The sequence below is a fragment of the Pleurodeles waltl genome, chromosome 2_2 (genome assembly GCF_031143425.1).
Source record: "Pleurodeles waltl isolate 20211129_DDA chromosome 2_2, aPleWal1.hap1.20221129, whole genome shotgun sequence".
Classification (NCBI taxonomy): Eukaryota; Metazoa; Chordata; class Amphibia; order Caudata; family Salamandridae; genus Pleurodeles; species Pleurodeles waltl.
This window is the reverse complement of record NC_090439.1, coordinates 1,125,795,969-1,125,823,013: the sequence shown is the minus strand read 5'-3', so window position 1 is coordinate 1,125,823,013 and position 27,045 is coordinate 1,125,795,969.

Here is a 27,045-nt window from a genome sequence, read left to right as displayed (position 1 = left end):
ACAGGGGGCATCTCTAAGATGCCCTCTGTGTGCATTTTGTAATAAATCCAACACTGGCATCAGTGTGGGTTTATTATTCTGAGAAGTTTGATACCAAACTTCCCAGTATTCAGTGTAACCATTATGGAGCTGTGGAATTCGTTTTTGACAAACTCCCAGACCATATACTTAATATAGCCGCAAATGTACTTACAATGTCTAAGAATGGACTTAGACACTGTAGGGGCATATTGCTCATGCAGCTACGTCCTCACCTGTGGTATAGTGCACCCTGCCTTAGGACTGTAAGGCCTGCTAGAGGGGTGACTTACCTATGCCACAGGCAGTATTTTGTGTGCATGGCATCCTGAGGGGGATGCCATGTTGACGCTGCCTTTTTCTCCCCACCAACACACACAATCTGCAATGGCAGTGTGCATGTGTTAGGTGAGGGGTCCTTTAGGGTGGCACAACATATGCTGCAGCCCTTAGGGACCTTCCCTGGTCACAGGGCCCGTGGTACCATTGGTACCTTTTACAAGGGACTTATTTGTGTTCCAGGGGTGTGCCAATTGTGGAAACAATGGTACATTTTAGGTGAAAGAACACTGGTGCTGGGGCCTGGTTAGCACACTTCTCAGTCAAGTCAGCATCAGTATCAGGCAAAAAGTGGGGGGTAATTGCAACAGGGAGCCATTTCCTTACACCCTCTAAATGGCAGAATAATGAACATCATGTGAAACCATAAGAGATTTCACTTGCAACACTACTGTTATAGGTGAATGATGTTTTCTTTCTTCCTATGCTCCTCAGAATGTTGCTTACAAACACAACAATTGTGGGTGAAATGTTTGAATTAATCTCAGTCAGTGGTAGTTACTAAGGGCCATTTCCCAGAGAAGGACTAAGTCATGGAAAGAGATATTCAAAACACCACCGGCAGCCATATTGGTCAGAGCCTCACAACAAGACTCAGTACTTATGGGGATTTAAGTAGACCCAAACATTGAGTTAACTGTATGGAAAATGTCTGAGATCCCCTCCTCCACTACTGGGCCACCACCTGATAAGCACTGTAAAACTTTGAAGTAGAGATAAGAAAATTGAGACAAGTGCAGCAACACAGAGGTGTACTGCTAAAACGTAAAGAATCCTAAACTCTAGGGGAAAAAAGGTCACAGTAGTGCTACTCTATCCAGGCCCCTTCAAATGCAAAGGACTGGGATTGCATGCAGCCGAATGAAGCCCTGGGCCGGAAGCTGAGGAACTCCACTGAAGACTGCCAGTGCGTGGCCAGAGCATAAAGAGGCCTAGAATTCTTTCATCCTGTGAAGGGGTAAAACTTGAGACTGAGCGCACTACAAACTGTGGATGATTGATACGTGCTGAGCCCAATTCAGTTTATGCCTTATAACCACAAGAGATAGAATAGGAAACTAAGGTCCAGGGGAGGGAGTATGTGGGGGAGTGTCTACAAACTTAACGCACAGAGATTCCTACTTATGTATGAGTACTGAAGTGTGAAGTATTTAGTTCAACTAGGTCATTAAGGTGCATTTCTTTCGTACAAAGTTGAGAACTGGGCTGGACATTCACTATATTTGGTATATTGGTTGTTTGTTGTTCTCTGAGCTCCAGCACCCCCACCCTACCTACCTGAGAAGCCTGTGACTGCTTGCTTCCCGGAGACTCAAGTGCAGAAGGGATTGTACTTGCCCAAGTTTGCATAGCCATAGTAGAACAGGCACGGGCACATCAGTGGCAAACAACTTTAACCTTCACAGTTGAGACCCTGAAGCCTAATTACTGCACTGTGCCCCACCAACAAATGGGGTTTGACATAGAGACATAGAGGCAGTTTAATAGTTAGTAGACAGTGGAGCAACTGAAGCGGTTCCAATCCAACAAAGGAATCAGGGAGTGTACTCATTGTACTACTTCATCCTGATGAAGTATATATTAATACCAAACATCTGGACACTAAATCAGTACATCAAAACAGTAAAGTTCAAGAGGATGATGTTGAAAGTAATGAAACCTCCTTTTGCAGGAATAGGATTTCTTGCCAATATTAGATCTCCGAGATACAAGCTTCCACATTGTCGTGAGATATGAGCACTGGGAACACGTTGGTAGTGAAAAAAACACTATCAGTTCAAAGTGTTACTTTAAAAAATAAAGTGAGCCCCAAAAGTGTATATAAATAAACTTAGCAAATATTGCAGCATCATTGAGAAGGCAGTCCATATCTGGATATTCTTATTAGGTTAATTGGCTGGTAGAAAGCAAATCAATAATTCCAAGCCAGGACAGTGTACATGTGATCTGGTTGAATTCACCAGGATCCAAGCCTAATCTTAAAAAGTCATCAACAGTTTGTTAAACTAAAGATTGCTTTAGGTTGCAAGATCAATATTATCATAGCACTGGCCACACCATCCATTGGGAGGATCCAGGCATTTCAGGATCAGGCTCACTTTTATCACACATCACAGTCAGACAGTGATAAAAGAGATACAATTGTCAGGGGCGCAGCTACAGAGGGTTGAATGGGGTGTTAAACCCCCCATAAAATATATTCTGTAGTACATCATTGGGTACAGGTGCTTTCAGTCAGTTATGGTGAGGTGCCTGTCGGATTTTACCCTGAATATTTATTTATATGCAAACACAGTACACTCTCTCTCTCATCTATATTTGGAAGGAAAATTAAAATTTAGAACTTTAATAAACGTTGGTTAGTTTGAAAAAAAATGTTTTAACCCCTTCGCTGCCAGGCCTTTTCCCCCTCCTGTGCCGAGCCTTTTTTTGGTTATTTGGAGCAGTTCGCGCTTAGGCCCTCATAACTTTTTGTTCACATAAGCTACCCACGCCAAATTTGCGTCCTTTTTTTCCAACATCCTAGGGATTCTAGACGTACCCAGACTTTGTGGGTTCCCCAGAAGGAGGCCAAGAAATTAACCAAAAAACAGTGAAAATTTCGTTTTTTTCAAAAAAATTGGAAAAATGGGCTGCAGAAGAAGGCTTGTGGTTTTTTCCCTGAAAAGGGCATCAACAAAGGGTTTGCGGTGCTAAAATCACCAGCTTCCCAGCTCTCAGGAACAGGCAGACTTGAATCAGAAAACCCAATTTTTCAACACAATTTTGGCATTTTACTGGGACATACCCCATTTTTACGATTTTTTGTGCTTTCAGCCTCCTTCCAGTCAGTGACAGAAATGGGCATGAAACCAACGCTGGATCCCAGACACCGCAACATTTCTGAAAAGTAGACAAAATTCTGAATTTAGCAAGGGGTAATTTGTGTAGATCCTACAAGGGTTTCCTACAGAAAATAACAACTGAAAAAGAAAAATATTGAAATTGAGGTGAACAAAACATCAATTGTTCTCTACGTTTTACTCTGTAACTTTTTCCTGCAATGTCAGATTTTCGAAAGCAATATACCCTTACGTCTGCTGGACTCTTCTGGTCGCGGGGATATATAGGGCTTGTATGTTCATCAAGAACTCTAGGTACCCAGAGCCAATAAATGACCTGCACCCTGCAGTGGGTTTTCATTCTATGCCGGGTATACAGCAATTCATTTGCTGAAATATAGAGTAAAAAATAGCTATCAAGAAAACCTTTGTATTTCCAAAATGGGCACAAGATAAGGTGTTGAGAAGCAGTGGTTATTTGCACATCTCTGAATTCCGGGGTGCCCATACTAGCATGTGAATTACAGGGCATTTCTCAAATAGACGTCTTTTTTACACACTGTCTTACATTTGGAAGGGAAAAATGTAGAGAAAGACAAGGGGCAATAACACTTGTTTTGCTATTCTATGTTCCCCCAAGTCTCCCGATAAAAATGATACCTCACTTGTGTGGGTAGGCCTAGCGCCCGCAACAGGATATGCCCCAAAACACAACGTGGACACATCACAGAAAACAGAGCTGTTTTTAGCAAAGTGCCTACCTGTAGATTTTGGCCTCTAGCTCAGCCGGCACCTAGGGAAACCTACCAAACCTGTGCATTTCTGAAAACTAGAGACCTAGGGGAATCCAAGATGGGGTGACTTGTGTGGCTCGGACCAGGTTCTGTTACCCAGAATCCTTTGCAAACCTCAAAATTTGGCTAAAAAAACACATGTTCCTCACATTTCTGTGGCAGAAAGTTCTGGAATCTGAGAGGAGCCACAAATTTCCTTCCACCCAGCGTTCCCCCACGTCTCCCGATAAAAATGATACCTCACTTGTGTGGGTAGGCCTAGCGCCCGCGACAGGAAACGCCCCAAAGCGCAACGTGGACACATCAAAATTTTTGAAAGAAAACAGAGGTGTTTTTTGCAAAGTGCCTACCTGTAGATTTTGGCCTGTAGCTCAGCCGCCACCTAGGGAAACCTACCAAACCTGTGCATTTCTGAAAACTAGAGACCTAGGGAAATCCAAGATGGGGTGACTTGTGTGGCTCGGACCAGGTTCTGTTACCCAGAATCCTTTACAAACCTCAAAATTTGCCTAAAAAAACACATGTTCCTCACATTTCTGTGGCAGAAAGTTCTGGAATCTGAGAGGAGCCACAAATTTCCTTCCACCCAGCGTTCCCCCAAGTCTCCCGATAAAAATGATACCTCACTTGTGTGATTAGGCCTAGCGCTCGCAACAGGAAATGGCCCAAAACACAACGTGGACACATCACATTTTTTCACAGAAAACAGTGCCTACCTGTGGATTTTGGCCTCTAGCTCAGCCGGCACCTGGGGAAACCTAGCAAACCAGCGCATTTTTGAAAACTAGAGACCTAGGGGAATCCAAGATGGGGTGACTTGCGGGGCTCTGACCAGGTTCTGTTACCCAGAATCCTTTGCAAACATCAAAATTTGGCCAAAAAACACTTTTCGGTGACAAAGTTCTGGAATCTGAGAGGAGCCACAAATTTCCTTCCACCCAGCGTTCCCCTAAGTCTCTCGATAAAAATGGTACCTCACTTGTGTGGGTAGGCCTAGCGCCCACGAAAGGAAATGGCCCAAAACACAACGTGGACACAACATATTTTTTCACAGAAAACAGAGGTGTTTTTTGCAAAGTGCCTACCTGTGGATTTTGGCCTCTAGCTCAGCCGGCCCCAGGGGGGGCAGAAATGCCCTAAAATAAATTTGACCCCAAACCCCCCCTGCCCAGGAGCGACCCTTGCCTACGGGGTCGGTCCCCCTACGTGACATTGGTGCCAAAAAACAAATCCCCGGTGCCTAGTGGTTTCTGCCCCCTTGGGGGCAGATTGACCTTAAATCGACCAATCTGCCCCCAAGGGGGGCAGAAATGGTCTAAATACAATTTGCCCCCCAGGGGAGTGACCCTTGCCTGATGGGTCGCTCCCCATCTCTAAAAAAACAAACAAACAAACAAAAAACCACAAAAAGAAAATTTGCCCTGGCGCCTAGAGGTTTCTGCCCCCCCTGGGGGCGGATCGGCCTAATACCAATAGGCCGATCTGCCCCCAGGGGGGGCAGAGATGGCCTAAAATAATTTTGCTACCCCCTCCCCCCCACCTGGGGAGCGACCCTTGCCTACAAGGTCGCTCCCCTTGCGTGACGGCGCAAAAAAAAGATCCCTGGTGCCTAGTGGTTTCTGCCCCCCTTGGGGACAGATTGACCTAAAATCGGCCGATCTGCCCCCAAAGCGGGCAGAAATGGCCTAAATGCAATTTGCCCCTCCCCATCTGTAAAACAAAAAAAACAAAAAAATCCCTGGTGCCTAGTGGTTTCTGCCCCCCTTGGGGGCAGATTGGCCTCATCAAAACAGGCCAATCTGCCCCCAAGGGGGTCGCTCCTGTTGCGTGAAATTCGCGCAAAAAAAAAACTCCCTGGTGTCTAATGGTTTCTGCCCCCCTTGGGGGCAGATTGGCCTCATCAAAATAGGCCAATCTGCCCCAAGGGGGGCAGAAATGGCCTAGATATATATTGCCCCGTAGGGGAGCGACCCTTGCCTAAGGGGTCGCTCCGCACCTAAAAAAAAAAGAAAACATCACAAAAAGAAAAAAAAAAAAAAAAACTCCCTGGTACCTAGAGGTTTCTGCCCCCAGGGGGGGCAGAAAAGGCCTTCCCAAAAAAATGCCCCCCCTGGGAGCGACCCTTGCCCAAGGGGTCGCTCCCTTTTGACAGTTTCAGTAAAAAAAAAAATATCCCTGGTGTCTAGTGGGGTTTCAAAAGCCGGATTGCAAGCAATCCGGCTTTTGAAACCCTGTGAGAGACTTCAAAGGGAAGGAAATACATTTCCTTCCCTTTGAAGCCTCTCGGGGCCTCCCCCATGGGATTGAAAGAGAAATGCAAAGCATTTCTCTTTCAATCGCGCTGGAAGCTCTGCTTCCAGCGCGATGGGGGAGACCCTGTGACTAATCAGCGCGTGCTCGCGCGCTGACGTCACTGGGGGGGTTGCGGGGGTCGGGGGTGGGAGGGGAAGGGCTTCCCCTTCCATCCCTGACTTGGGGGGGTGAGGGGGAAACCCCACAGAGGGAGCGCTAGCGCTCCCTCTGGGCTCTGTGCACAGGACGTAATGGTTACGTCCTGGGCACAGCAGCACTGTGCCTCAGGACGTAACCATTACGTCCTGGGCACAGAAGGGGTTAAGTATCCACAAGAATAAAAAATTTCCTACGTAACGGAAAGTTTCAACTCTATTAAGGACTCAGAGGAGAGGATTATGTTTACTTTCTTCACTTTATTTTTACAGCATCCATTTTTTAAAGTATTAACAAAGCACATTTCCCAGAAACCACAGGGAAAGTGGTAAAAACAAATACCAGACAACATTTTCCATTCAGTCCCATCCGCCAATCAGGAACCAGGATCCTCCATGTAGTTCCATGTCTTCTGTCTTAAAATCCTCTTTCATTGCGCCAGTCACGCCATTAATCTTTTCCTACACATCCTGCTTTCCAGTATCTAAGCCTAGAACACAATCAATGAAATTAATACTAGAATTGGACTCAAAAGAAGCAAGTAACCGCCAAAGATGCATAAGAGAACTACATTCAAAGAGAAGAAGTTGAACAGCTAATATCATGTAATTTGGAGCACAATGAATAAACATTAACAGAAGCTCATTACTTACTAGTCACAGAGAGGATGTTCCAGATCATATATCCTCGGGTGGGATAATTCTTGCTTCTGAGTCCTTAAAAGAATTAAAAAATTCCTCTACCTTAGCTAGGAATTTTCATTCTATGTCAGGACTGGAGGCTCGGATTATGCTAGTTTAAAGCGTACTTACCACCATATGAGCCATTCTATAATACTCTTAAAATAGAACCTCTTGAAGATAGAATCTTAGGACCAATCAGAGGCATTCAAAATGTCCTCTAATCGTGCACCTAGACTGAAAGTTTTGAAGGACATCACCCCTCCAAAGGAATGGGCCCCAAATCTCTTAAGGTCTATGCCAGCCTCTTGCATGACCCATTGCACCCAGCATGCATGAGTCGGTGACAAAACCACACTGTGAGGTTTCTGGACAGCAATGAGCTGTCTCTCTCCTGGAGACCTAAACTTTGCTGGCATCTCCTCATAGACTTTCAAAACCTGCACCAAGTAGAGCTTAGGAACTATGAGAGACTCGGGAAATGCTGGGTACTCAATAACCCCAGTATGACATCTAGTATGCTTACTAATCGTAAAAGATATCTCCATAAGAGAAAAAAGTCGCCCCATGATATCCAGGGCTCTAACACTTATAAACAATATCAAACAGAGGAGCATTGCCAGCTTTGCTGAAACTTTCTTTTGCGACAAAAACCTATTTGGTTGCCAGGACAAGAAAAGATTAAGTATCTTATTAACATCCCAAAGCTCCGCGTGTCATGGTTTTGGCGGAAGGGATAACTTGATACCTCAAACTAATCGGCACACAAAAGGATGTTCCCACACTGGGGAACCATCCACCAGTATTTATCCCTCCGAAATTGCTCAACGTAAGGTATTGATGGAACTATAGGCCAAAACCTGTTGGGCCAGGCTGGCCAGAAAATTCATGATGTGAACAACCTCAGTGGCCACAGGATCACAACCCAGTTGCACACAACAACACCATCTTGAGCAAGCTGATTTGTATTGCTTGACTGTGCTGTCAGACCAGGTCTTGGACAAGAGGTCCGCAGCGTGCACTGAAAGTCCTGGGATCGACCATCTATGCTTCCATGCCATCAGACGTAGGGACCCGTCCAGCACCATCTGATGCGGATTCTGATCCGGGCTGAGAAGAATTGCTGGAAACTGCGGTAGGCTGATTGGAAAATCATACTTGCGACTTCCAAATCCATGTCATGAGGACCACCTCCACTTGCTGCAGTCTGATCTGAGCCAAAGCCTTTGTGATCATAACAAATGGCGGGAACCCATATGCCCATTCCATACCCCAATCTTACAGGAATGCATCTGTTGCCGCTGCTAGAGGGCCCGGCCTCCAACTGAACAACCTGTTACGGTAACTGATGATCCAGCCTACAGGCAAAAAGATCCACTGAAAACAGGCCCCACTGGGGGTAAAGCGTGACAAAAACCTCCGGATGTACCTTCCATTGGCTGGAATCTCAAAAAAGAAGAGAATGTCAATCCGCTACCCGGTTCTCCCGACCAGGCAAGTACTCCACTGTCACCAATATCTGGTGGTCGAGGCAGAACTGCCAAAAATTAGTTGCCAAATCGGAGAGAACTTTGGACCAGGTCCCTCCCAAATGATTTATGTACCTGATGGGCAAAACATTGTCCATTTTTAGAAGAACGTATGACTGAATCTTGTCCCTGATCCAACAACAGACTGCAAACGACCCTTCCAGAAGCTCTAAACAGTTGATGTGCAAAGCCTGCTCCTGCGGGAACCACTACATGCTGGTGGAAAAATCTTCACACCGAGCGCCCCAGCCAGATCTGCTGGCGTTGGATTCTATGACAAGGTCGGGAATCGATCTGAAAATCGCTCTTCTGTTCCACATCTCCATGTGGGAGAGCCACCAACTAACTTCTTCCTGTGCTTCGTTGGACAGCGCCACTGACTGAGAATAAGAGAGGCCTCAACGCAAGTGCATGGCCTTCAATCTTTGCTATTCCCCATTATGCAATGGTCCTGGGAAGTTGGCTTGGATGGAGGCCGACAACAGTCCTACTAGATGTGCCATCTGCCGTAAGAACACCCTCTGCCTGGCCAAGGTTCTGCCAGCTTGTGCCTGATCTTGGATATTTTTTGAGAAGAGAGGCTGAGGGTGGCTTCGATGACAAAACCCAAGAAGGTTGTCCTCTGAGAAGGCACCCAAAGGGAATTTTTTCACATTGATCACAAAACCGAGACGCTTCAACAGGTCAAATGCTTGTTGCAAGTCCTGTGTCAATTGCTAGGGATCTTGTACCAAAATAATCATATTGTCTAGGTACACAATTAGGCGCACACCCTGCACTCAAAGGTACGCCATGACAGGCTTGAGCACCTTTGTGAAGCACCAAGGAGCAGAGGAAAGACCGAAAGGTAGAGTTGTGAAATGGAACATTTGCTGACGCCAGGCAAACTATAGGAACCTCCTGTGGGGAGGAAAGACTGGAATGGTTAGGTACGCATCTTTCAGATCTAATCGGACCATCGAGTCTGGGTGCAAGACATCCTCAAGGAGGTGAATTCCCTCCATTTTGAAGTGGCTGTAAACCAGCCATTCATTGAATTTGCGCAGGTTCAACACAGGGCGCTGACCCCTTTCTGCCTTGTCTACTAAAAACATATTGCTGACGAAACTCTATGGGTGATGGGAGGTAAGACAAATCGATCCTTTCCCAGGAGTAAGGTAACCTCTGCGTCCACCTAGTCTGCTTTGTGGCTCGAAAACTGAATAGGCCAGGGACCCGTATCCTGACATGGGTATCGGGAGAGCACTATGTGGAACCCCTGAACAGTCTGTAAGACTCAAGAATCGCTTGTGAGCGTCCCCCAAAAATGTATAAAATTTGATAGCCGACCCCCCCCACTCTTAAAAGGGAAGAAGCAGACACACTTACAGGAACTTGAGGCAGAGTCATCACCTGTGAAACCTTGGACTCTTGATCACCTGTTGCAGGTTGGGTAAAATTTCGATAGCAGGATTGATCCTGGATTGCCCGCACCTGGCGCCTTTGAAATTTTGGGAGGACTGGCCGGTTGAGTAGTCCCTACCTCGACCAGCCCCACAGAAAACTTGGGAGGAGAACACCTGCATAATCGAGGACTGGGCCATGTCTAACAATGTAAAAGTATTTACAAATTTTCCAAGCTCCTTAATAAAGGGCTCTCCAAACATTCCCCCTCGGGCCACAGCCCCAGCTTCAGACTCTGCCAAATCCCCCAATTTGGGATTAACCTTGATGACAAAGAAGCATCTCCGCTCTGTAGAGCACACAGCTGGCATGTACCCAGAAAATCCACTGCACACTGAACCCAACTAGAGAGATTCTCTGCAGAAATAAGGTCACCTGAAGCTTCGGCATCTTCTACCATATCCAGGATCATAGTCATGGGGCCACGGGCGTCAAGGCATTCATCCTGGAATGCCCTGCAGGATCTGTCTATCCCCTTCTTCGGGTCCTTAATAAATTTGGCTAAAAAGGTGGCAATCCTGGCGTTTGAGGTATCTTGCCGTCCAGAAAAGGACCAGGGCATTCAGTCCTGTGACAGCTACGGGCTTCCCCATAGGCGTCCTTATCTTACTTGCGACATAATTCGCCACCTGTGTGGAAGGTGTCCATTCAGACGACTTAGGGTGGGGGATCTGCTCTGGGTTCATCATGTCCGATCCATCCTTCGTGACCTGGGGCTTAGTGGACAAGGGCGTAGGGGAAGGGCACCAAGACCTGTAGGGGCTGGTTTCTCATCCATGTCCCCTTGAGCATTATCCCTGGGCTGATCGGTCTGAACCGAACGTGAGACGTCTTGGGCAGGTGAGCAGAATCAAAGGTACCTTTAGGGACTGGTTCTGGGCCAGAAACACCTCATGCAGATGCACAAAGGCATCGTGATCCACAGGCGTTTGGCTGGTGCAAGCTGATCATCCAGGGGCTGGGCCATTGCTGGGGTGTTGGGAGCCACAACATCCAGGTCTGAGCCCACTTAGCACATTCCCACACAAATTGTTGAACTAGGCATTGCTCCATGGGGGTCATTTCCCCTCTCCCCCCACTGCTCTGCAAATGGACACATCCACAGCATCATAGAATTCATCATCCAAGAGTAAATGGGCCAGGGGATCCTTGTCCCACTGCATATCCCCTTGATCTGACGTGCTCTTAGCACTACGGTGAATAGGGTACCACACTTCCCGGTACACACAGTAGAAGCACTTTTACGGCACAATAATCAGTGCCCAGGAACAAAAGAGGGAGGAGAGTCTCCAAGCAGTGTCAGGGCACTGCAGATTGAAATGCTGGGGACAAGTGAATCAATATTGGGCAGAGCCACATGCCAGTAGGGGCCCATGCCCTGGGGACACTACCCTCCCTGGGAAATACACCTCATTAAGGGTAACTATGCCACCTGGGAGCATGTCCCCACAATGCAGAAAGACCTGCAAACACAATACAGACCCCAAAGGGGCGTAACAAAACCAAGCACATCTACCCTGGCTTTGCTTAGGGGGCCTAATGTAATTTCAGACTTCATAGCTTGTACAGACCCACACAAATCGAGGGCGTCAATCTCCAGGGGCAGACAGAGGGACAGGCAAGTGGTGCTCGGTTCTGGATCCATAGAAAGATCGTGCTACAACAGCGCCACCTAGCGGATGGAGGGCCACACCGCACTCTGCAACGCCAGGGAACAATAATTCCCTGCAAAGCTTCCCATGGCACACAACATATACAGGTAAACAGTGCATAAAATCAATAATACTACTGCACAGTTTAAGAGAAAAGAAAAAAATAGTACTTCCCTTGGCTGCGAGCAGCGAAGAAAGAGGATTTCCAGGACAGGGACATGGGATTATATGGAAGATCCTGGCTCCTGACTGCCAGATGGGACTGACCGGACTATGTTGTCTGTTCTTTGTTTTTAGCAATTTCCCTGTGGCTTCTGAGAAATGTGGTTTGTTAATAGTTTTTTTTTTTTTAATGGATGCTGTAAAAATAAAGTAAAGAAAGTAAGCATAATCTGAGGGTCCGGTCCTGACATAGAATCCGCCCTCCTCTCTCTTTCCACTGCCCCTTAAGCCACACTCATGTCCTGCTTCTTATATGGAGTATTTTCACAAGATATACCACAGTGATTGGTGGGGAAACATAAAGCTCGCACCCCCCCCCACCCAATCTTACTACCAAGCTACACCCCTCACAATTGTAGGGATAACTCCATCATGCATTATTCGAATTCTTCATGCTCACCTAGCTCACTGCAGCAATGGCTCGCAAGGCAGTGGGTAAAAGTTTCTGGAAACTAGTAGGATCTTTTGATCTGTACACAAGGCACAATTGATGGACTTGGGGAAACATGGAGAAGGAGACCTCAGTCAAACAACTATACTTAATATCGGTCCCCTGATGTACCTCCATAAAAAAACTGTTGTCCCGAGATTTTCATTTTTGATTTGTATTTCTGGATCATTAGAAAAGTAATTTATCTTGGGTAGCCGTTGCTGATCCGGGCCAAATGTTTCTGAACAACATATTTAAAAATGACAGATGTGTTGCAGTGATGTAATATTTCAGGAACCATGAGATATAGATTATATATATATATATATATATATATATATATATATATATATAATTTTGGTGTCAAAACATAGGTTTTGGGGGGTTCAAGTAGTCTTATAGAGACAGATAACTCTTCAGAGCAACACTTCTGCCATTTTCCAAAATGGCGGCTATAATAGAGGAAGAAGAGATATATATATATACAAATGAAATAAATAATAATGTTTTTTAAGCCTTTTATGTATACACCAAACGATGCTTATGATGTGAACATGAAAAAAATATTTATGTCGCCTGTTTTAGACACGTTTTCATAGTTTGCTTGTGGTACATTTGCAGAATGTTGAACATTTGAGAAGAGCATATCGACAGAGACACCTTTTTGTAGCACATGTTTTGCAAGTACATGTATGTGTAAGTTCTGTGGGTAGATGCTTTAGAAATTTTGTAGGTTTTAGCACACCATAAATATATTCCCAACCAAATTCACAAGTATCTTTCTCTACATATGCATGTTCCAAAACATTTACACATCTTCTGATAAAGTAGGACGCTCTTTTAATGTGACTACGCATAGAATATGACGTTGGTAGAAGGTTACTTAGCGGGACTAGTCTCTTGAACTCACTTTACCGAAGATTGTCAAATGTGTGACAGTGAGAACTCATTTTTCACACATGCACAAGGTATTTTTCTATGTCTTTAAAGTCACATTCTTGTTCTGTCTCAGCAAATCCTTTTAGAAACTTCACAGATTCAGCAATTGAAGTTCCAAGCTTTGTGCCAGTTTTGCTTATAGTGTCATCACCCGTAAGAATATGTGCCTTGATAAGAACACTGGGCATCTCTGGGTTAAGTTTTTTGTACAGAATATGAAGCAGGATTAGGCGTATTTTCCCGCCTGTTCCATAACATATTCATAACTCTGACAATCCTTGACTTATGAACACTGCAAAAAATCTAAGTAGTATAATAATATCTGTGTCATTTGGAAGTACAATGACTCGATTGGAAGGATTTTGAACAGCCCACTCAACATGTGGCACAACACGGTCAGCTTCCTCCGATTTGTTGTTAAGTTCTTGAACAATATGGCCTGTACCTTTTGCCTGCAACTCTGCATGCACCAATTCCTCATTGACAATCATTCCAATTGCAATAATTGCACATGTAGAGTTCACTGAAGCATCAGCAATGTTCTGGCGAGTTAACATCTCCAAGTTAATCTTGATTGATGTTGATGACCAGAATTTATCAAGTTGCATATGTATAGGTGTCGAACTTTTGATGCAGGCAAGGTCAATTGTTTCACTTGTAGACATTTGTCTGATTCTCTCATATTCTTTGACAAATAGTTCAAGAAAACTGTCAAAGACAATGTGCTGTTCTTGCAGGGTACACACTGACTTCGATATCTGTATCACAGTCTGAACGACCTCTCCCAAGTTTTGCATGGATAAAATCTTGACCACTCACAACTGTGACATATAGTGCACAACAACAGCAGTTTTCAATGAGGACACCTTTTCGAACTGAAATTCTTCAGGTAAATTTTTTTTTGCGAGCTCTTGTAAGAGTTTGTGCTTCACTGGTTTGGCTGCAGCATCTCCATCAAATAATGTGTTTGTTAGGAGATCATGCAACAGAATGTCCTTGATAAATACACCCCTTTCTTTAGCTGCATCCATCTCTCTATGTGCATGAGAAAGTTGTTTTCTTTGTAACCTGTTTTGTAGTCTGGTCGATCGAAACTCTTACTATGTCAATCAAAGCAGGAAAGCTTAGCTTTAGTGATAATGTCAAACAGCTTTTCTCTGTCAATACAAATCTCTCCTGCTTCACTTCTGCGTATAGTTGTATTGTATTGTAAGCCATTTGTAAAGTGCATTCTGGCTAAGGAGAGCCTGTGGGTAGTAAAAATACGGAAGCAGAGAGGGATCCAACGCCATGGCCATGGTCCCCAATCCTAATGGGAGAACAGCCAAGTTGTCAGTTTCTTTCTAAAACCGAGGTATGACTCCATCTGCCTAATCTTCCTGAGGAAGGGCGTTCCAAAGTCTAGCTGCCCCCACTGAGAAGGCTTTATCCCCCCATCTCACCCTATGACAGCGTGGCACTGAAATAAGCTGTCGGGATGAGGATCTAAGCAGCCAAGCCTGCTGGTAAGGCTGCAAAGCTGATCTGAGATAGTCGCAGCCATCTTGATGGTGGGCCTTATAGGTTAAACATAGAGACTTAAACTTAATCCGCTTTTCCACCGGAAGCCAATGGAGTTGTTTGAGGCAGCTACTAGCAGAGGCGGAGCGTGGAAGATCTAAAACCAGAAGGGCTGCCGCATTCTGGATAAGTTGTAGTCTATGGAGGGTGGACTTCATTCAGCATTAAGGCATTACAGTAGTCCAATCTAGACATCACCAGCGCCAGGACCACCACACTTTTCAGGTCTCCCTAAAAAAGGGAAAAATCTTCTTCAGCGTTCTTAATGCCCAGTAACAGCATTTTACTGTCTGGTTAAAAGAGAGGGTCTGTCGAATACAATGTAGAAATTTCTGGCTGAGGAGCAAGGGACTGGGCGCTCGCTACAGGACTCTGGCCACCATCGAGGGCTCCATAACTTAATATCTAATCCGAAGAAAATGACTTCAGTCTTTTCCCCATTAAGTTTGAGCCAGTTACTGCTCATCCAGCTGCTGATCTCTCTCGTACATTGACAGAATCTGTCGGCCACCTCCTCCCAGTTGTGGAAGACCGGAATAATCAGCTGTGTGTCATCCGCATACGACGCAATCCGAAAGCCAAATGAACGGACTAGACTGGCCAGTGGAGCCAGGTAAAGATTAAACAGAGTAGGACTCAGCAAGGAACCCTGTAGTACACCACATGGCAACTGAAATGGAGTGGCCCTGTAATCCCCACAGGACACCGTAATGGATGTATTTGTGAGAAAAGACTTGAGGATGTCAAGTGCCCTGTCTCTAACTCCTGCCTGGTGCAAACGCTGAACAAGGCGTTGCGGGGATATAGTATCGAAATCCATGGAGAGATCCAGTAGGACAAGGATGGCCCCCCCTAACCTGATCTACTCTTCTGTGAATAATATCGGCAGAAAATATCAAGGCAGATTCCATGCTATGGGCTTGTCGAAAACCATGCTTAATTCGGATCAAATCCTCCATTGGCTTGAAGAAAAGCAGCCAATTCAATGTTCAGATGTCTTTCCAGAATCTTGGCCGTTGTGGGTAGTAGGGAGATTGCTCGTAGATTATTTAAATCATTAGATTCCTTGCCAGGCTTCTTAGTGAGAGGAATCACAATGGATTCTTTCCACGCAGTGGGAATGCTCCCTTCTGCCAAGATGTCTGCATAAACTGGTTCCAAGGCCATCAAAATCAAGTCCGGAGCTAACTTTAATATGCGTGGAGGACAAGGATCGCTCAGTGAACCGGAATTAACTCTAACCAATAATTCGGAAATCCTTTTGGCTGATAAGGGAGAAAAGCTATTCAGCTTAGGAATAGAATCTGAGAGCAAAATGCCCTCCAACTCACCTCCATCCCTTTCCGATGGGAGATGTGCGAAATTTGCATACAGCTGAACAATTTTGTTTTTTAAAAAGTCAGCAACTCTTTGGCAGAAGATAGCGGAATTCTCCAAAACGGGAGGTCGGGACGGCAGAGTAAGGGTTCGGACCACTTTAAATAGTTCCCCCAGTACATTCTGTGCTTCTTTAATAATACAAGAAAAGTATTCTGTTTTAGCTTTTTTGATGGCTAATTTATATTTCTCGAGGGAAGCCCTGAGTTTGCCTCTCTCCGTCGTGGTCTTGTTAAGTTGCCATCTCCGTTCCTGACAACAATATAATCTCAGCAAATTTTTAAGTTCCTCTGAGTACCATACAGCTGAGGTTGTGCACCCCCGTTTGGGCCCTAGTATGGCAAGGGGGGCCAGTGTGTCAATGGCTGCTCTGATCCCCATATCAAAAGCCTCCAAATCTAGGGAGGCCCTGAGCTCTTGCCTGATTCCAACCTGACTTAAGAGCCCTGGCTAGGCTCACCTCCTGCACCTTATGCCATGGACTGCCGGACCTAGGAGCAGGGGAAGTTTTGATGATTGCTTCCATGCCAGCTACCTTAAAAGTTAACAGATGAGGATCTGTCCAATCAAGGGCCACGTTGTCTAGCCTAGTCCAGTTATCATGCCTGGTGAAAATACCATCCAGCGTGTGTCCCACGCTATGTGAAGGAGCAGGATCAGAAAGATCCCAATCAAGACTAGTCATCAGGCCCATAAACTCACTAGTGGCTGGGTCCGACTTATCTTCCGGATGGAGATTCAAGTCCCCTAAAACTATAGCTTTAGGCGACAGAACAATGGGTACGATTATAGTCGGCCATGCAGAAATGAACTCATTCTTGGGGCCCGGTGATCTATAAATAAACAGGCCCTCAAAGAGGATAGTGTACTGGAGGCGTAGCTTAAAATAAGCCCCTTCACAAATGGCTTGGCTCACATTTAGCTCCTCCAGAGAGCAGTGTAAGTTATTCCTGAAAATAACCGCAAGCCCGCCTCCTCTCTTGCCCAGCCTGTCCAATCTAGAGAATGAATAGCCCGGAGGGGAGGCCACTAAGAAATGTCGGAGTTTTCTCTGGCCCAGGTTTCTGTGATGAAGAGGCAGTCAAGATGAGCCGCATCAATCAGATCTCTTATTTCAAGCGTGTGCTTGCCCAAGGGGCGAGCGTTGATTAACCCACAGATCGTGAGTGGCCGAGTGACACCGGCCTGGTTATTTCTTCGAGGACCAATTTATGTTTTGGGTGCAGGACTGCCCTTGCAAGATGTTACCTTGGGATGCCCAGCGCATATCCCACAGTTCCATCCCCCTGAATGGTCAGGATCAACAGGCTGACCGGGCCTATGCATAGTCCCAGTGTTAAGAGCCCAGAGCTCCTGTCTAGAGTATTTTCTAAGTGGAGGGGTGCGGGCCCCCAACACAGAGTGACTGGCCCTAGACCCCGTTCGGGTGCGCAGCGGACGCGCTGCTGGTGTGCCCGCTGCGCGCATCCGCTGTGCAGCCGCGTTCCCATCTGCTTAAATGCAGAAAGGGGAGCTGGCCAGCAGAGCCTGCCTGAGAGAGACTAGACGGCCGCCTGCCTCCTCCCTCTACAATGATAAAATATTTGATCCTCTTCACCCGTCAGTTTCAATCTTTTCTTGCCACATTTCTGCAGCATCTCGAACTCTCTTCTGTCCAGCCACAGTTGATGTTAGCTTTTCTTTCGGATTAGTTTGGCATATGACACATTTTTCTTTGTTGAAGGAGTCCTCAGATTTTGTAGTTAGCAACACTCTGTCAGGAGGTAAAGACCTCTGCTACCACCTGCTTTGCTCATGTTACCGAATTTGGATCAACTGAAAACCGGAAACAAAAATTCCATAAATTACCAATATGATGGCTAAAACACATTAAAGAGCCGCCATTTTGGAAATTGGCGGAAGGGTTGCTCTGAGGAGTTATTTTCAGTCTCTATAAGGCTACCTGACCCCCAAAACCTATGTTTTGACACCAAAATGAAGTATATAGTCTCATGGTTCCTGAAATATTACATCATCACTGCAACACATCCGCCATTTTTAAAAATGTTGTCCAGAAACAATCGGCCCGGATTAGCAATGTCTACCCAAGCTAAATGACTTTTCTAATGATACAAAAACACAAATCAAAAATGGAAAATCTCTGGACAACATTTTTTCAACTGCGGTATATCAAGGAGCCAGGACTACAACAATAACATATGCCTTTCTCGCAGGGTATGGGGCACACATGGATGAGCTTCAATTGAAAGGTTGCTGGATATTGGAGCATTCTTTAAAATTAAAGACTGTGCATCTGGCCTTGAGGGCTTTTTAGTCAAGGGCAAGGTGGTGTAGATCCAGCAAGACAATTCAACAACAATGCTTTATCTGAATAAAGGCGGGGAAAAAGCTGCTGCCTCTCTTGAACTTGTATTTGGCACATAGACTTTGACATTGGACATATCTCCATGTGTTCTTTGTTGCACATAAACTGTCCAGGGCCAATTACATGAGGCCAGATCATAGTATATGAGGTGCCCCCGGCAGGGTGTAATGGCTCAGAAACATAGCAGCATCTTATACTGTCTGACATGCCTATGCTGATGCAGGAGCTAGGTTGGTTTGTCAGTGCCTCCAGAGATAGGAAAATACCTAAGACCATGTTGACTCCTGTAGGGTGTAGAGCAGTGTGAAGGTGGAAGTTAGGGATCCTACCTCATAGCTTATTTGACTTCTCAGTGGCACAAAGACCCCATCACAGGCCTCTGCACCACTGTACACCTGGCAGTGAATCAGATGCCATGACAAACCAGGCTAGGTAATAAGGGGAGTGGTCACCTAATATACAGACTTGTCTCTCCCCACACCAGGCAGATTTTCCAACCAAAATGGGAGTATCATTCAGGAACCGGAGAGTGGTAAACAGGAAATTCCAATCCCTTTCTAGTACCTCTATAGGCCCAGCCCCTTAGAGAAGGCATCAGAACAAGTTTGGAGCAAGAAGACTAAAGTAGGTTAAACAATCAGTCTACACAGTAATACTAGCTAATCAGATTAATGGCCAGTTAGCGCTTTACTTTATAAAAGGGAAACCACTTAAATATGCACAAAAAATGTTCTACACCCAAAAGTAAGACAGACAGCGGAAAACAAGTCTCTATGACCCTCCGAGACAGCAGTATTTTAGCGTCTAAGCGCAAGGAAACTCCAGACAATTAACAAAAGAATCTGTAGATAATGTTAGACAGTGTTACCATTCAGAGCTAGAGTAACAGTATGAAGGCTTATTTTTGATACGATGTGTTTACTGTCCCATCACCCAAAAGAACAAAAGTAGCCCCCCGCTCTTGGCAGGGGAACAGCTTCTAGGTATGATGACTGGTGCCTAGTGTCTAGGCACTGTTGCAGGAATCCACTAGTCTAATAGCCACTGGGCTAGCTATAGGACAGTTCCTGATCAAGGTACCAGTACTCCTGCATGCAATGAGATGACAAGAGAAATGGGGCCTGAATTCTATCGCCTACTTGTCAGTCAGGAGTTTCTAGTGGCAGGGCGCTCACCGGGATGAGAATATTCACCACTTGCACAGGATAAGCAAGGGTAAAGCTGGTTCCCTGACTTGATCCATATCCCTCAACTTATTAAATTGATAGAAACAGGGGTTACATTCTTAAACAGTCAATCTCCCCATCTACAGGAGGTAACAGAAAGGCACCTCCCTCCCCTCTCAGCAGATGGCAAAGGTGTCAGGGATGAAGCAGCCTCGCTTTCAGTGATATTGTGAAGGTAATAAAATTTCTCTCTTTGCCATGATAATGGCATGCATAGTTTCCTAGTCTTGAACAACTGCTTTGAGCCTCCATATGTTCCAAAGTGATCAAGCTCTCACAGATGACTTCCACAGGACTCTGTAGATAAATTATGATATGGTGGACTGGTGGCAAGCTAAGACCCAGCACTTTCTGTCTGACCATCAGATTTCTTTTCACATGCAGATCAATCATAGAAACATATTCAGAAGCCCAGACTCTATTCCTGGTCTGAAAAATGGTCATAAACAGGGACTCCACATTTAAGTGTCAGTCCCCTTAATCACAACTGTGAATGACCCTTCTCAGAAGTAAACCGAAATGGTGAGCAACTCAGGAGGCTGGTATTTTATCATCCCCTGATGGAAATGGCTAATCCAAACAATTGGTCTGTGAGGGACTGGAGTGTATTATATGGTGTGATTGTGAGACCTCATTGTGTAATACACTTACCAATCTCTTTAGGACCAGTAGGTTTTGTTTGTTAATCTCTATAGCTCAACCCTGGGTAGTTGCAGCTGAAAGCCACAAGGGTTGCACAAAGGAACAAGTTTAAAACATTTAAAATGTACTCAAACAATCAAAAAAGAAATAATTGAGACACTAAAGAAATCCACCGCCAATTTATAAAACCAACTTATTTTATGTATTTTAGCACAATGAAAAAGATCCACTGGAGGGTTCCAGAGATATAGATTGTACAAGCTACAGTAAATATGCAACAAGCGTTGGCAAATTCAACTAATTTGACCCTTAGAAACTTTTTGAGCAAAAACATTTGGCTAGTTGTATTACGGTCAGTTAGAGTTACTCTGGGTGACCATCCCTGACAGGTAGCCAGTCTGGAGGACTCAGGTCCTCAGAAACAGTTACCTTAGCAAGTGAAGCAGTTTCAGTCAGTTCCTGGCACTTTTTTTCTTTACTATGTTCTCTTAAGGAAGTGGTCCTGATGCAAAGGATAAAGGATTCTGTAGATTTTAAAGGATGCTGTTTGCGATTTGGTCAACAGTGGTCTTTCTGCGGCTACTCCTCGGTCCGTGAAAGGGGTGAGGTGGTCCTAGTCTCAGGGTCAATGTCCCTTGAAGTTCTCTTAGTCCTGGTAGAAGTCCAGTCACCAATGGGCTACCAATCACTCGGTATCACAGTCACAGCTAACTTGTCTTCTGGGTGACCAAGCTGCACTCAGATGACTAGAGTGTTGGGTTCTGCTCTCTGGTGCTGCACGGCAGAAGAAGACCTGTGCCCTGACCGCTAAGAAGACTTGGACGGGGGGATTGGAAAGATGCTTGTTCACATACAATGAGCTGAAAGATTCATGCAATTGTGAAGGATGTTGAAATAGGACACTCTCTTTGTAGGATGGGGCATTGTGCTGATAGTTCTACTTGGCAATATTGTTTGGTTTCGTATGGTGTGGGGGCAATTTAGTAGTTGACTTCATCAGTGGAAATAATTTGAGTAAGAGGGAGGGGGAGTCCCCTAGGTCTGGTCTACAGGGGCCCAATAACATGACACATTACATACAGTAGGCTGGATGAGAGTCCCATGATTAAATTAATTACCTGTAATATTAATGGGTTAAATTCCCCACACAAAAAGTGCCACGTTTAAATGCTGCAGGCAATGAAAGGGGATATCTGTCTGCTACAATAAACTAGATTACTGAGAACTCTGTATTCTTGCATGTACACCAAGCGCTTCCTTTGACAATACTTCACATCAAGGCCAAAGAAACCTGGTAGAGTGGTGGTGACCACAGCACAAGACATATGGGAAGATTTTCAGGAATTCTGGTGACCTAAGGGGAAGGTGGGAGGGGGGGGGGGGGCGACACTGGCGTTTGTGGTACAAATGGGCACAAAAATACTAATGGTGGTCGCTATTTACATCCTTAATGCAGAGCTACAGCAATTCCTGAAAGGATCATATGAAAGGCATATTGGACAGGGTCAAGGGGAATGGTTTTATTGAAGAGGACCTAAATATAGTAACTGATGACTTTTAGGGATCGGTCTATAGAGAGAGGGCAACTCGGGTTCCCTATCAGTGGGAGGAAGGGCCAGGTAGAGAGACACAGGTCTAAAGGACATAAGGAGAATAAAACATACTAATAGAATACGCCTTCTTTTCAGCAGTGCAAACAACATTTGCATGGCTTGTCTACTTCTTGATCTCAGAAACAGTGGGAGGAAGAGCTGTTGACTCTAACATAGGCCACATATTCATGTAGGATTATGCATCTATCAGTTTCTTAGTTTACTTTTATTGGGATTTCATAGATGAACAGAACCATGTACATCTCAGTAGTATGATCTTTTGTGTTTGATTACAAACTTCAGCCATATATAAGGAGCAATAATTAAATAAATTATCAGTATCAAAATACAGGATAGCTTCTTTGTCAGTCCACTACATTGCAGGATGAAAGCAACTGATACACAGAGAAGTGCATTAAACAGGTAAACAACATACAAAACCTCCAAACGGTCCAGTCCCTTATGAACTAAGTCCTTTTTACCTTGTGCCTCTCTAATTTCTGTTTGCCTTCTTTCAGAAGTGTCAGTATTTCACCTGCTGGGGATAGCGGGGTTATGTTGTGACCCCCTAACTCATGTGTCCAGATCTAGGGTGTACATCTGCATCAGTTCTGTTGTCATAATGGGCAGCAAGGAGGGGTAGAAGCTGCCATACTCTTCTACTTCTGTGAATGTTGCATGTACCTCCATCCATTGTACAGCAAGTGGCTTTCCACACTGTCTGCTGGCTTACTCAGTGTGGAGGGCCACTCCCTTAGCAGCCGCCCAGTTTTACACCTCTTTCTTCGACCTAATGTGTAATGGACCCCTGGGGTTTCCAATGAAATGCTATGTCTCTGGGGCTACGCTGAGGGTTAGATATGTAGATCTATTTCCTACCTTCCACGCTGTCTGCCAGGTATACAGCTGCAATATCCCTACCGTGTGCATGTCTCACCCTTTGAGAGTTTGTTCTAACTCAGACGTGACCCAAGGCAAAAGTTGGTAATCACCGGGCAGTTCCATACCAGATATGCAAACTCCGAGTCAGCCAGGGCGCATCTGGGACAACAGTGTGCTGTGCTTGTATGATCACATTCAGCTGTTGGGATGCGAGGTACATCATGTGCAGAAAGTTGAACTGCGTGTATTTGAACCATGGGGGTCCCGAACACTGTATATAAATGCTCCAGCAGCTGCTCCCACTCTTTGTCTCTAAGTGGCCTACCCAGTATGCCCTCCAACCTGGCTCAGGTGTCTGGCAGGTTATCTCAGGCCATGGAATTCAGAGCCTTGTACAACCAGGATATTGTTGGGCACTTGTCCCAAAAGGTGAGTCTGAGGTTCAAGTCTTGTCTCCCCCATCAGATTACACAGCGCTCGCATTATTGTGCCATACATCAAAAATTGGGTACAGATAGTCTGCTATTTGCTACTAGGCTGTCCAAGTTTCTGACAGTCCCCTCATTTATAGGTCACCAAGAGTTTCAATCCCTGCTTTCCTCCGAGTCTTCATGCATCGGGCTGTGAAGAACCCCCTTCTTGGTGCAAGTAGTCCCACTAGGGATATGACTAGTGCTTACAATGGGTCTCCTCTGCACCTACATGTCACCCATTTCCAACAGCATAAGCCAATGACTACGAGTTTTGACTTCCGGGCAGAGCTTATTCTCGCCACCATCAAGAGCATCACCAAGGCCCCCTCTCTCTGTGGTTCTCCAAATTATCCCATTTCCTGACTGTCTGGCCTCTAGCCATCTGGCGGCCCACTGTAACTTGGTAGTACAATTTGTACCTCCAGTCCCCTGTGCTGCACAGGGCATGGGAGAGTGTGGAGCACGACTTTGTCTCCCCTGTTCCAGATCAGCTGTCAAAACAGCAAGTTACATGACTTGAACCATTTCTACAGGACCCAAACCAGGAGGTTGCCAAAGTAATAAAGTACTCTGGGTGGCAGAATCATTTTGGAAAGGGCAATTCTGGCCATGATGGGCAGCTTCAGGGTATGCCAAAATGTTCCACTGCTGCATAGTGCTCACAGAGTACCCCCCCCCAATCAGATTGCCTCCAAACATTTCCATAGCTGAATGGCAGATCATGACTCCCAGGTATTTAAGGACCTGTGGCTCCTATCTGATCCCGCACAACGTACCTCCTCCAGGAACTCTTGTCAACTGCAGCTTAACTGGAATGTGCATGTCTTCTGCCAGTTGGTGCACAGACCTGAGGCTTCTCCCAGGTCTCCTAGTTGTACTACGCTCCACAGTCCCCCACCTGCCTTTCTGAGGTAGTGCAGCATATCATTATCTGCGTATAAGGAGATTATATGTTCAGCATCCCCAAGTGGGTTGCCTTTTCCAGCTCCTTCTGTGCAAGTATACTGGTGAATGGCTCCACCATGAGGGCAAATAGCGGTGGGGATAAAGGGCAGCCCTCTCTGGTTACACAGTGGATCATAAACACGTTTGACATGCACTGGTCCATCTGCACACTTGTCTGCACATCTGAGTACAGCACCACCCATCTACCCCATCCTGCACCCAAGTTCATTTGTAAATAATAGCCCTCAAGTATCCCCAATGTAGGGTCTCCAAGACTTTGTGGATGTCAACGGACAGCACAATTGTGTCCACGTAATAGGAGTTTACCATCTCAAGAACCTAGTACAGTCTTCTGATGTTATATTAGGTGTTACATTTTGGAATAAAGCCATTTTGATCTGAGTGTATTAAATGGTGTAAGTGAGGCAGCAAGCAGTTGGCCTGCACTTAGCTTAAAATCTTGTAGTCTAGATTCAGCATAGAGAGTGGTCTGCAGGACACAGTTTTAAGTGCGTGTCCAGACAGTTTAGGCACTTACACTATTAACAGCCTCTCTAGCTGAACCCAGGATAGACCTTAGGTCCAGTGCTCCGGGGTTACAGCTTTGTCTAGCAGAATTCTGTTGGTGGGCTGTCTGTGCCTGGTGTTCCCTTGCCCCCTGCACGAGCTACTTGATAGCTGCTCATGTTTCCCCTCCTATCACTGCACACTCCTGTTGCCTCACCATCTGCCTCTAACAATTGTCGAGGGACTGTCTGATTCAGAAAAGTTTTGACCTACCCAGTTGGAGCTGAGCTCAGTGTGCAGTACAGCTTTTTACGATGTCGGGTGAAAACCCTGTGGATCTCCCACTGGAGGTATATACAGGTGTGCCCAGCCTGTCCAGTAATGTGTGTGATATGGCGGTCTCTCTCAGCTGACTGATCCAATCAGAAGAGCAGTTTGTCTGTCCAATACCCCTCTCCCTCACCCACAGCATGCCTAGTTGCCTAGCAATCAGGTACTTGCATCCATCAAGGGCTCTTAGTCTTCGTAGTGTGGTGTTATGTTTCCCCTCCACAATAATCTATGCCAAACTGCTGGGTCTATCATGTGTGCTCTCTCCAACTGCCTGATGCGATTTCCAGACGGGACAGGTCTTCTTCCAGTGACTTTCTAACCCTCCCCTGATTGTCCAGTGCAGCAGACCCGCACCACAGCCGTGAATGCATGCCATTCTATATTTGTGGGCATAGCTGTGTGCTAGTTGTATTGTAAATAATCCCAGATCGTGTCGGACAATGGATCTTAAAACATAGGCTCATGCAGATGGGACGTGCAGATCCTCCAAGTGGGGATAGGTGTCAGCCATCTATCCTAGACAGTGCTCATGAGTAGTGGGTATGGTCTGAGTATGTGCAGCCCAGATATTCTATGTGCGTGATCCCCGGGGAGCATATCAGCCTATCCAGGTAGACATGAAGATGTAAAATAATAGCAATATTCTCTCCTCCTGTCATACATCAATCTCCATTTGATGCCCGGACCCCAATGGTGCAATCACCCCTTGGAAAACCTGGGCTGTCCTAACACTTAGGGAGTCCGCCAGTGAAGGCACTGACCTGTCCATGTCACTATCTCTCAGTTATAATCAATTCTACGATCATAGGGGCCTGCACAGCTAGAGACATAATAGAGGTCTAGAAACTGGGCCTGTTCTGTGTTAGGGGCACAGATGCTGCCCAGCGTCAACTGTAATAATTAAGTCTCCCTTGCACAAACACATATCTGCCCTCCCTGTTGATACTGGCCAGGAAAGGCTCAAACAGTGCCAAGATCAAACCCATATTAGCTCTCCCCTTACAAACCAAGAGTAGCCTGTAGCATGCATCTTCCCCTGCACCGCTTCCTCAGTTTAGGCATTTCTCCATCCACTAGGAGTGTTTCCTGAAGAAAAGCCACATCCACCCCCTGCACTTCAAAAATGCCAGTATTTTGTAGCATTTATTGGTGGAACCCAGCCCATGTAACTTCCATGTGCAACCACTTTTGCGCTTCTTATAGAAGGGCCTCTGAGCCCCGCTCTGCCGGCCTGGTGGGGATCTCTTTACTGGTCTATCCCTGGTGTCTCACCCTCTTCCCCCTGTCTAGCAGTGCGTGACACTGCAACATGTGGACAGGATAGGTATAAAACAAGTTTCCTCATCTCCCCTGCCCCAGGTCGGTAAAAAAGCAGCTAACAGTCCAGGCTACTTATACTAAAATCTTAACTAAAACCAGACCACTTCACAGTACTTCGGGGGTCGGTTTAGGGTTGTGGCAGCTGGTGCTCGGTCTAGTTGCATCTCCCTACTTTCCATCCCGTGTTACAGCAATATTGCAGAATACACCAACCAAAGCCCAAGCTCGATAGCAGGAGAATTGTGGTATTTCTCTGAAGTGCTGTCCCCCCCCTAGCCAAGTATAACAATCTCAGGCGCCCCCAAGTTACTCAGGGAAGTCACATCATGTCACCTTTCTTATATGGGCTTCCACCTCTCATATCTCCTTCTTGCAGATCATTACCCATCCTGGGCATTATTTGTGGCCCCTGACGCTGCAGCTCTTCGAGTTTCTTAGTGTCTCCGTACTCCGAGAATGAGTTTGTGTTTGATCACTAGAGGATAATTGCGCCAGTGCAGCAATATA